Raw genomic sequence first — 12,740 nt, 5'->3', positions numbered from 1 at the left:
TGACTTTGAAGTCAGAATTCTGATTTTTTTTTCTCAGAATTCTGACTTTAATCTCAGAATTTTGACTTTAAAGTCTGAGAAAATTCTGAGAAAAAAGTCACAATTCTGATTTTAAAGTCATAATTCTAACTTTAATTTCAGAATTCTGACTTTAAAGTCTGAGAAAATTCTGAGAAAAAAAATCATAATTCTGATTTTAAAGTCATAATTCTAACTTTTATTTCAGAATTCTGACTTTAAAGTCTGAGAAAATTCTAAGAAAAAAATCATAATTTTGATTTTAAAGTCATAATTCTCACTTTAAAGTCATAATTCTGACTTTAATTTCAGAATTATGACTTTAAAGTCTGAGAAAATTTTGAGAAAAAAAATCATAATTCTGATTTTAAAGTCATAATTCTAACTTTAATTTCAGAATTCTGACTTTAAAGTCTGAGAAAATTCTGAGAAAAAAATCATAATTTTGATTTTAAAGTCATAATTCTCACTTTAAAGTCATAATTCTGACTTTAATTTCAGAATTCTGACTTTGAAGTCTGAGAAAATTCTGAGAAAAAAAGTCAGAATTCTGACTTTAATGTCAGAATTATGACTTTAAAATCAGAATTCTGACTTTTTTTTCAAAATTCTGAGATTAAAGTCAGAATTTTTTTTTTCATTGACCCTAATCCTCTTCCGTAGAATTCTAACATGTCTGTGCATTTATTTTTCAAATATTTTATAGTTTTCTGCTTTGATTGCTTGAAATATTTAAAAATCCAAGTAATATATACTAAATAAATATAAAAACTTTATTGGTTATTGTTTTCTGTTTTTTTTTTTAATATATGCCTTTAATGTGCGTCATGTGTCACCTTAAAAGAAATACTTGTTTGAAATCAAACATATCCGTGCTTCAAAAATACAAACAAATGTAAGTTTAGTTTAATACACTGTTCTGCAAAACACAACCTGGTACTTTATTGTTAAAAATACTGTCAAAGTATGGTCAGTCAAAACGTAATGTAATAAAAAAATTCCTGTCTCTGTCGTGTTATTGGTTTTGCACCACATGCCCAGTTTGCATATGACACGCTCCATCAGAGAGGTGCGCATCACAGCCCTGTCAAAAGCCCCCCAGAGTTCTATTATTAACTTGTGAATCACTTCCTTCCAGTTACTTCTGTAAAACACTCACTCATTGCACGTATGCTTGCTGTGCACCATGTTTTCTGTAGCAGAACAGAGGCCTGAGATGATGGACGGCTCACCGCGGCTCAGTCAAGAAGACGTATAGGTCTCTGTGGTGGAATGCACGGCGACGCTGTGGAGGAAACGGACGCTCCGGTTCACCAGATGTGCTGCAGAGGTTTTTCCACATTGTTTCTTGAAGACTTGGTGGTTTCATACTCTAGTAGTTGAAATGATAACAGCAGGTGATGGGCACAATATAAAATCATGAGGTCTGACTGGACGTGTTTGTCAAATTATTAAAACTGTATTAACAACACCAGAAGGCAACTAATGGACTATTAAAATAGTCGACAACTATGTTAATAGTCGATTACAGATTACTTTATATTATATGGAGTCAGAGTGTAGTAAAGTTGAAAGTTATAATGACATTCCGATAGCTTTTTGGGCATTTATTAAGGTTTTTTAGGCTAATTTAGAGTTTTGCTAACATTTCAGCTACATGCTAGCTATTTTGGCTAATTTCGTTTTTTTTGTGTCTTTTATGCTATTTTGGAGTTCAGCTAATATTTCAGCTGCATGATAGTTGTTTTGGCTAATTTATTCTTGTTTTTAGGCTAATTTAGAGTTTTGCTAACATTTCAGCTACATGCTAGCTATTTTGGCTAATTTAGGATTTTTTTGTCTTTTATGCTCTTTTGGAGTGTAGCTAATATTTCAGCTACAATCTAGCTGTTTTGGTTAACTAAGGCTTTTTTTTTCTTAGTTTTTATAGGTGAATTTAGAATTTAGCTAATATTTTAGCTGGCTACCAGTTTCAGCGATTTCAGCTATTACTTTCAGTGTTTTTAGCCATCAATTTCAGCATCTTCAGCTATCAACATTAGCATCTTTAGCTATCAGCATTAGCATCTTCAGCAGCCAAATTCGGCTTACGGCATTCACTCTAGCATTATCGTAGGTAATGCTATATATCTAGTTTTTAGTACGGGACGTGGACTGCACTGGTGTCCTGACTCTAACCTGGTACCGGACAGTCGGTACTAGATGCAGACCAGGCTAGGGTCAGAGAACCGGCCACGTCCCGAGGATCGTTCTGCGTTAAAAAGTTACATTTTTAAAGTTGTAAAAATGTAGTTTTAGAGTATTCAATAAATGTTTGTCCTGTTCGGCCCCCGACCTTAGTAGTTTTTTGGATTTTGGCCCCTTGTGTGATTGAGTTGGACACTCCTACTTTACATGAATTTGATTTTGAGCTGCTCAATATGTTGGTTGAGAATTATTTGCTGTTTATGTGTATTTTACATAGTTTATGTGCAATCATTACTTAACTCTTCCACGTATGTCTAATGGACTTTATACACATGGACCACCAATACGACACACATACACTATATTACCAAAAGTATTGCCTCATCCATCCAAATGATCAGAATCAGGTGTCCTAATCATTTGGTCTGACCACAGGTGCATAGAATCAAGCACTCAGACATACGGACTGTTTTTACAAACATTAGTAAATGAATTCTAGTTCAGTGAATTCCAGTGTGGAACTGTTATAAGATGCCACCTGTGCAATAAATCCAGTCGTGAAATTTCCTAAATATTCTACAGCTCTATCAGAACAACATGGAAGAGTTTGGGAACAACAGCGACTCAGCAGAGACTAAGAGCCAGACCTTCTCCACCAACATCAGTGTGTGACCTGATATTGAACTCCATGGGTTAGGAATGGGATGGCACTACAGTTCATATGTGAGTCAAGGCAGGTAAGTGAAAACCTTTGGTGATATAATGTATCATGATAGAGGGTAACCAAACTCTAAATCAACTTTTTTTGTCTTTTAACCTCTATAAATGGGGCTTTAAAGGTGCGATATGTCGGTCAGTGCCCACTTTTTGATAAATTAAAATAAAACTGTTTAATTATTGAAAATATAGTCAAAAACCGCCTGTGTGCTGCCCCCTAAAGGTTGAACTGAGGTATTGCAGTTGAATTTTGTGATTGATCAAAAATGTAAGTTTCAGAAGTCTGATGTCATGATCTGCAGCTCCAGTAATGACAGCCCCGCCCCTCTGACTGGATTTTTAAATTTCAGCTGTGGGAGGAGTCAGCCTAAAACTTCCCTGTTTGGTTACCCTTTAAAATACAAAATTTGGGGCTAAATTTGGTTTTTATGTTGATGTATTTTTTCTTTGTGTGGTTTATTCGTACTTATTTCATTTTTAACGTGGTACCTTTGTGGAAATTTCACAACTTTAATCACTTTTTTTAAAAACCAGTGATTACCTGTTTCATCTAGTTTCACCCGCATATTAATATTAGTGTGTAAACAGGTAATTTAATCAAATGTCTACATTAAGATTAACAAAATAAAGACTTCCTGTGGTCTGTCTTTGTTGTTGGGAAACTGTCGAGAGCTTCCATCCAGCTCTGTCAGTGAAAAAACGATCATTTTAGTGCCTCTTCAGTGGAACATTCAAAAGAATTTATCAGGTCATGAGTCCAAGCTTTGACATTCTGCACAGATTACTAAATCAGACTGTCTGTTCTCTTTGCTTGGAAGCAGGAAATGATGCTTTTATTCTAATTTATGGAAACAAATACAATAAAATTGAACATACAGCAAACATTTCACTTGTAAATTCACAGAAAGTGGTGATTTTTGAGTGACATTCGTAAGGAGGCGCGTTTTTCTTAAATGGTTGTCTTTTTGGCAAACCAAATAAAGTTTTTGTTTTCTTTGCTGATAGTTAATTAGCTGTGTGTGAAGTATGGGAAAGAGATTTAGTGTTTGTCGTCCAGCTGGTCAGGTAAACATGAGTCATAGACTTTCCGTTTCCAGGCAGAGCAGAACCTCGAGTCCTCTTGGTAGTTTTGTTGTCCTTCTTTCACCTTTGAGTTGGACAGCAGCTGCGGACTTCTACTTTTTCTGTACTTTGTGAATGGTGTGTATGGACTGTTTCTACTTTAGCTTTGAGCTACATTATAGTCCTCTGGATTGCTCACACGTATTCTCACACTATTGTGCTATAAATGGGAACTGATTTAATGAGAGGAAATCAATACTCTTTTGGTTAGAATGCATCAATCACAAAAACTGAAAATGCATCATATTAAAATATTACTTCCTCCTGTAGTAAAAAATAAAGGGTTCACAGGTTGATTACGTCTTTTTGATTGTTCAAACTAATGTGAGCTTTGTCGGAGGTAACAAAGATCGACTTCAGCAACTTCATGACCCTAAATTGAACAAAACTGGAGTCGAAGATGAACAGATTTGATAACAATCTTCACTGAAAAAAATAACTAAAAATATTTGTTACAGTTTGCATTAACAATTCTTGATTAAAAAACTACCAACAACAATCTAGTAAAATTGACTTACGTCCACAAGTAAGGTTATGATCAAATTTTAAGTAAATGGAGCAAACATAAATTTCTCTAATAAAATTTACATAATTTTTATGAATGCTCCAAAAGTTATAACAAGAATTTGAAAAGTAGATCTTACTAATAAACAATATACATGTTTGATTACTCATAAAAAAATAAGTAAACTTAAGTTCTTTACTAGAAAAATCTCTTTATTTGCATAATCTTTGAATTATTATGTAGATATTATGAGGAATAATTAAGTATATATTACTGATGCAAAAAAGTTGTTTTTTTCTATGTTTGCTTTCAAAATGAAGATGTTTTCAAAAACAAAATTGTGTTCTTTACATTTTTTTTATTTCTACCAAAAGAGCAAAACATGTCAAAAATGTCCATTTTGGTTGTACAAGGCAAAGTGAGAATTTTGGTGAATCAGTCTAATAATTTTCCCAGGAGTCAAAGTAAAAGTGCATCATTATTTTTGCACAGAATTCAGCTCTACTAAAATCAAAGCAGCTAATTAAGCAAAAATATCATCCCTGAATTAAAAAAAAATGTAAATAAGTTGTTAGTAAGTTTATTTTTGGTGCAAAGTTGTTGTTTTTTTTTTTTACCATGGGGGTCAAGAAAACCCATTTTATTAATAATCTACTTTTGATGGACGTCAAAATTCTGTAATTTCTTCATCTGCTTCTTGGTTTAGTCTGCAGGTGTGGTCATCTGTCTTTAATACATTTATGATGCTTGGGGGTGAAGTACTTTTTGAAGATAAACTCAAATTAAATTTAATGTTAGGCTAACAAGTGCTCTGGTAAAATGGTTGCCTACAACTGTAGAATTCACCCAAATGATTATAAGCTCCACCCCTAAACTGTTAATCAGTTGATTGCCAGAAAGTGGTACCTTGAGAGGATAATTAATCAAACAAGATCCTGTGTCAGTTTCTGTTGTAGACAACCAGTTGAATAACATGTGAATCACATTCATTGCATTTGTAAAAATCAGATTAATGTCAATTTAAGTCCTCTGTTGATTAATGTTTAACTTCAATTGTTTTAATTCTCCCAGCAAGTTGTAGTTTAACAACAGACAGAAGATCCAAATCCCAGAGAAATTAGTTTAAGTTGTATGACATCATTTTTTCCGTAGTATCTCTTTGTGCTGAAATATTTAGTTACCAGATCCCCTGGCGATAAAATAAACTGGAATTACAGATGTGTGTTCAGACAGAGGCAGGAGCTCTGGAGCTGCTCCTGGAGGCTCAGACAATCAGAGGTGCTGCTGTTTACTACAAACTAGGAGGAATTTTAACATTAGAGCTAAATGAAGTTAAGAAACAAAAGGAGCACAAGACTTCACCTAAAAGCAGCTGGAAAACTTTAGCAGATCAAATTATTATCAGTAAGAAAAACTATTATTTTAAATATTCAATAAGACATAAAACAAATCTGTAAACTTGATTGGTTCAAAGATAAAAATAAAAACATTTTTAGTTTTGTATTTTAGGAAAAAAAAAAAACCTCATAAGCCATCAGTCAACTTTATTCCTGTCAGGAGGGAGCAATGTTCTTGTGGTCTCCAAAGAGTAGAGACATTTACAAACTGAAGACAGTGAGGAAGCATCAGAGAGATGAAAAACTTAACAGATCACAAAAGATTTAAAGTGACACATGATAAATTCTGGGATGAGTAAAGCTGTGCTGTTTGAACTCCAGTGTCTGTAAGAACACAACTCTTCTTTTCCTCTCAGGGTTTTCTCCACTTACTCCAGTTTTTTGACAATGTGTGGTCATGTGACCCACGCAACAAGAAAAGCAAGTCTGAGTTTGACCTCAGTCAAAAGCCTACAGCACATTTTGTAAAAAAATTTGTCATAACTAAAATAAAAAGATTTATACTGAATCCACCCCCAAAGAAATAATCAAGGACATCAAATCAAACAAAGTTAATATACTTGGTCAATGGACCTGGCTTCAATAGGCTCCAAAAGTCTCAATAATCAATTGTTTTCTTTTGTCGCTTGAATGTTGTTGCACTGGGATGCTACATGCTAAGTCAGCTCCAGCTACAACAAAATAACTCACAGCACCATTTAGCTTTTAGGTGGGATAATAGAGCAGCAAACAACAAGAAAGCCTGTATGGGGCCAAGATCCAAAACACACCTTAAGTCGCGGTTCAAACAGGATGAACACTTATTGAACACTCTAAAACAATTTTTTTAAAAAACTGTAACTTTTTAACATAATTATGAACTATATACAATTACCTGCGATAATTCTAGTGTGAATGCTGTAAGCTGAATTTGGCAGCTAAAGATGCTAGTGCTGATAGCTGTAGATGCTGAAATAGACAGCAAAAATTGCTGAAGCTGATATCTAAAAACGCTAAAGCTAATAGCCAGCTAAAATATTAGCTAAATGTTAAATTAGTCTTAAAAAGCAGAACAAAAAAAAAAACGTAGGTTAGCCAAAACAGCTAGCATGTAGCTGAAAAAATAGCTAAACTTCAAAATATCCTAAAAAACTGAAAAAGCCTAAATTAGCCAAAACAACTAGCGTGTAAATATTAGCCTAACTCTAAAACAGCCTAAAAAACTTTTCAGCACAATTATGAATAATAAAAAGGCAGGAATATTATTCCAGAAGCTGAATTTGGCTGCTGAAGATCCTAGTGCTGATTGCTGAAGATGCTGAAAATTGATAGCTAAAAACACTGAAGGTGATAGCTGAAATCAGTGAAGCTAATAACTGAAAATGCTGTAGCTGATAGCCAGCTAAAATATTAGCTAAAGGCCAAATTAGCTTAAAAAAAACCTTTGGTTAGCCAAAACAGCTAGCATGTAGCTGAAATATTAGCCAAACTCCAAAGTAGCCTAATAAATCTCAGTAAATGCCAAAATAATCCAAAAAGCTAGCAGAATGCCAATTTTTACAACTTTAAAACTGTAAATTTCTAACGCAAAATAAAAAAGCAGGAATATTATTCCAGAATAAATCAACTTAAACCTTAAAAAACTTTCAATATTTGACTCTTCATAAAAGTATATTTTGTCAAAATCATAAAAGTTAGAAATAAGAGCAAGATAACATCGGGCCATAAATAACAATAAAATAAAATGATCTGGAGGGCTGGAATAGAATTGCTCGGATCCGGCCCTAGGGCCTTGACTTTGACATAAGAGCTTTAGCGGCTTAAGAGGTACCTTAACATTACATTATTATAATGTTAAATGAAATGTAACTTAACCCTCCAGTGTTTATGTTCTTTGAGTTACTGTAACTTTTCAACCATTAAGAAGAGAAGATCCGCAGGGTTTGGCAGTTTTTGATGTATTTGTTTTATGATGATCTTTGCTTTTTCGTCGTTTGCATATCATGTGACATTTGTGGCCATGTAATAAACCAAGACACAGTCAGTGGACTTTTTTTGTCATGTTTTTTAGAACATGTTACAAGCAAGGTCCTATGTCCACAGCTCGCTACAAAAAAAAAAAAAACAAAACAACCTACAATTACAAAAAAGATTAGTTGGAGTGGGACTTTAAGCAATTATTCTTGTTTTTTCTCTCCAAATTAATGTACCTTTTAAAGTGGAAAATTAACAAATGAGTTTTTACTGGACTAAACTCCAAAATAAACATATTTTTGTGACATATCCTTCTAGTTTTAAATGTTAAACAAACACACTTGGCCTGTTCCAGCTCATTTTCAGACGTATTTAGTCTTTGGCTGCAGACCAAGTGGGGGCTAAAATGATTTTGACACTACTGACAACAGTCTCTGTTTCTTTGACATTTGAGCAGCTTTACAAGCATCTGCGAATCGGCCCACTGGGACTCCTATCTCAGAGTTACGCAGCCAAAACAAAGGCTGCCCCCCCACACACACACACCATTTCTGGAGTCCATCCAGAGCAATCCCAATGAAATGTCCCGTCAGCAACCAGACAGATGGAAAAGGACAATGAGAGCTTTCAGCAAATTTAGAAAAGTTATAAAACTTTCATTCTGCTAAGCCTCTGTTTGAGAAAGAAATGATTTTGTTCACAAAATATTTTTGCTTTACGCTTTTTCAGAGGTAAAATTTTCCTTCTCCATCTGATCCAGGTTTTTTATCCCTCACTGTTTTACAAGACAAGAGGTTAAGGAGCCCAGATGCTGGAGGAATGGTGATGAGAAGGAATAAAGAGGAAAAGGAAGCTGGAGGATGAGAGGAAAAAAGACAAAGGCGGGCAGAAGTTTTGTCTATCTTGTAAAATCTTCCCCCTCGTCCCTCTGTTTTCCTCTCAGAGGGATGATAGCTCTGTTGTTTCTTGATGTTCCTCCAGTTTCTCTTGAAAAAAAAAGAATTATTGCAGCTTGGCTAAGAAAACGTGCAAGGTAGCAACCACACCAAAACACAACTAAGAGAAAAACTGAAAGAAGCAGATCATTCCTGAGGAAAATCTTCTTACAGTAAGGAGCCACTCCAATCATCTTTTGATCTATTTTAAAATGCGTTTCCAGAAGTCTTTAATTATGATTATGACGTTTTTAGCCAAAATCAAAACATTTATCTTATTTTCTAGGACATAATTTCTGCACAGCAACAGGAGTTCATTAGAATTTCACATCTGAGCTGTTGGAGGAACTGTTGTTACAAAGTAAACTCGCTCCCACTTCCCATCATCCTTCTCTTTACACACTCTCCTACTGTTCTACAGCCCCTCACAACATTTGTAGTGCTGAAATATTAACTAAACCACAAAATAGCTTAAAAAACTAAAAACAAGCCTAAATTAGCCAAAACAGCTAACATGTAGCTGAAATAACTGGCTGAGATAACTAAAAATGTTTAAGCTGATAGCTGAAAACGCTGAAGCTAATAGCTATCTAAAATATTAGCTAAACGCCAAAATAGCCTAAAAAAAAGAACTTAGGTTACCCAAAACAGCTAGCATGTAGCTGAAAAAAATAGATAAACTTCAAAGTATCCTAAAAACTGAAAAAAGCCTAAATTGGCCAAAACAACAAGTGTGCAAATATTAGCTAAACTCCAAAAAAGCCTAAAAAATAAAAACTCGCCTAAATTAGCCGACACAGCTAGCATGTAGTTGAAATAACTAGCTGAGATAGCTAAAAAATTTTAAACTGAAAGCAGAAAACGCTGAAGCTAATAGCTATCTAAAATATTAGCTAAACACCAAATTAGCCCAAAAAAAGAACTTAGGTTACCCAAAACAGCTAGCATGTAGCTGAAAAAAATAGATAAACTTCAAAGTATCCTAAAAACTGAAAAAGCCTAAATTAGCCAAAACAACTAGTGTGCAAATATTAGCTAAACTCCAAAACAGCCTAGAAAATGAAAACAAGCCTAAATTAGCCGAAACAGCTAACATGTAGTTGAAATAACTAGCAGAGATAACTAAAAATGTTTAAACTGATAGCTGAAAACGCTGAAGCTAATAGCTAGCTAAAATATTAGCTATACGCCAAATTAGCCTAAAATAAAAAAAACTTAGGTTAGCCAAAACAGCTAGCATGTAGCTGAAAAAATAGATAAACTTCAAATTATCCTAAAAACTGAAAAAAAAACTAAATTAGCCAAAAAAACTGGTGTGCAAATATTAGCTAAACTCCAAATTAGCCTAGAAAGTGAAAACAAGCCTAAATTAGCAAAACAGCTAGAATGTAGCTGAAATATTAGTTAAACTCCAAAATAAGCTAAAAAATCTTAGTTAATGGAAAAATAGTCCAAAAAAGCTAGCAAGATGGCAGTTTTTAAAACTTTAAAACAGTAACTTTTTAACATAATAATAATAAGCTTTATTTATAAAGCACTTAAATTGCCCATACAGACCCGGAGTGCTGTACAAAAAGGCAGGAATAATGCAAAGGCAGGAATATTAATTCAGAATAAATTAATCTTAAACCTTAAATAACTTTCAATATTTTACTCTCCATAAAACATTAATAACAATAAAATATAATGATCTGGAGGGCTGGATATAATTACCTGGAGGGCCAGATCCGGCCCTCGGGCCTTGACTCTTGTTTTCTAGAGTTAAAAATAAACATATTTACATTTATTTAGAAAATGGCAAACCTCAATCGTAAGTCTCTCCATGTGAAATTTGGATTTAGTGTTTGTTTGTACATAGTTCATTTGAACTGTTTTGCAACCAGCAGGACAGTAAATCCCCTCAAATAGTCTGAAAACTAGTTAGGGAGCACAGTAGAACTTAAAAATATAGTATTATTTTATCAATTTAACACTTCAACTGGACTAAAAAAATAATTCTACCCCTAGAATGACCTTCGTATGACTAGAGCAATCCACATCTGCACGGATGCGCAGACGGTTGATTGGTGAACAGAGGTACCGTACCTCACTTATCCAGATGGGTTTATACGGCTCCATCTGTGCATGGTATTTGTGTATTTGGATTTAAGGTTAGGCGATCACTCATGTCCACCGTCTTAGTTTTGCTGCAGCTCAACCGTTGTGTTTGAGTGGAAACTGTGAGTCGTAAACGGTGTGGGATCAGGTTGGCACCACTGCCCATCATTTAATCCCGTGTGAGTATGCACAACAGAGAGAGCATTTTTGACATAACAATGCATATATAATGTTTTAAGTCTGTGATGCTCATCCAGATTAGGATACAGAACTTTGTAATGTAAAATAACATGATTTCAGATGCATTTAGGTAAGCTTTGGAGAAAAAAATCAGATTTATGGTCGTTTCTGACCACAAAGATGACACAAAAGTGTCTTATTTCATAAATGACTCTCATATTAATTAATATTAAATGTTCTTGTTTCTGATTCTCAAACAGAAATATGCTTAAACATAATTTTTTATGATAAAATCAGCTAAAAACGCAGTAACCTTCATGTTTCTAATCAAAACATTAAACTTTTTTTCACTATATTTCATTTAAAATATCAATTTCATTGAAATCATATTAAAGATTCACTCTTTCATCGATGGTTTGAATCCAGTTTTGGATTTAAGAAAAGAGTTGGTTCTTGAGATGCACTAACTCTTCCCTGATTTAAAGCTAAAATAAACATATAAATATAGATTTATAGGGGCAGAGAACAGTGAAAAACATGTTTTCATGTGTTGGATCTGACCTGCTCATGTATGAAATGGCACGCAGCCAGTGTATGTTTGAAGTTCTTTGTGTTCACATCTGCTCATGTGCGACACGTGTAACACGGACTGCACACAGGCTTCATACATGTGCATGGTGTTTGTTTTGAAGACATGCTCAAGGTGCATGCCCCATAAAAGTGACACAGCATTCCTGTAACGGGGTGTCAGGCTGTGAATTTACGGCGAACTGACTGTGACCCCTCACAACGTCGTCCTTGAAGACTGCAGGAGCAGCTGGTTGTTCAGATGCACGGAGGTTTACCTCCCAAAAGCTCAACACAAAAAGTTCAGACATGTTTGTGAATTTTTTTTTTCTTAAAGTGATAATTTGTTCAAAATGTAATTTAACTTTTAATACTTAGCTGCACAGTTCCTTGTAGCTTGTGCACCTTGATGTCCCTTTGTAAAAAGTTGTCTATTTAGTGTACTTCAAGTGTACTTAATTATACTAAACGTGAGGCAGTATCCCTATATTTTATATATTTTAAACCTACAATTTAGCCTGAAGAAGTATTAAGTCAGTATACGTCCTTGATTTGAGTAGATTACTTTTAATGAGTAATATTGTCAGGAACCAACGCTCTGTGTCCCCTGTGGTCATCGGCAGGAGCCATCTCCTGAGTACTGACTGCACTCAATCTCCCATCAACCCCAGCACATAGTGTCTGGATGTCAATCAGCCACAGTACACTTAAGTGCTGCACTCATCCCGAAGTCTTGCAATCTGGACCAAAATATGCTTTAATTTTGATTGAAAATAAATTTATATATTTTAAAACTGAACACTTTGGAGATTTTATTTAAAAACTGTGACTTTTGTTCTCATTTTTGTGCCAATTGCAACAATGCAGTGTGGGAAAGATTGGAAAAATGACTGTCGGACTCAAAAGATCCACATCTTCCAACATCTCATGAATGCAGAATAATTTTCTGCATCTAAACAAAGGTCAGTTTATTGGGGAGACACCAGAAAACATAAAATAAGAGTTATCACCATGATTTATTCCATTTTGGTGGGCCAGATTATATAGTTTGAGGGACGGCCA

Source organism: Oryzias melastigma, linkage group LG11, assembly GCF_002922805.2.
Source record: "Oryzias melastigma strain HK-1 linkage group LG11, ASM292280v2, whole genome shotgun sequence".
Taxonomy (NCBI): Eukaryota; Metazoa; Chordata; class Actinopteri; order Beloniformes; family Adrianichthyidae; genus Oryzias; species Oryzias melastigma.
Note: the sequence above shows the minus strand (reverse complement) of the source record.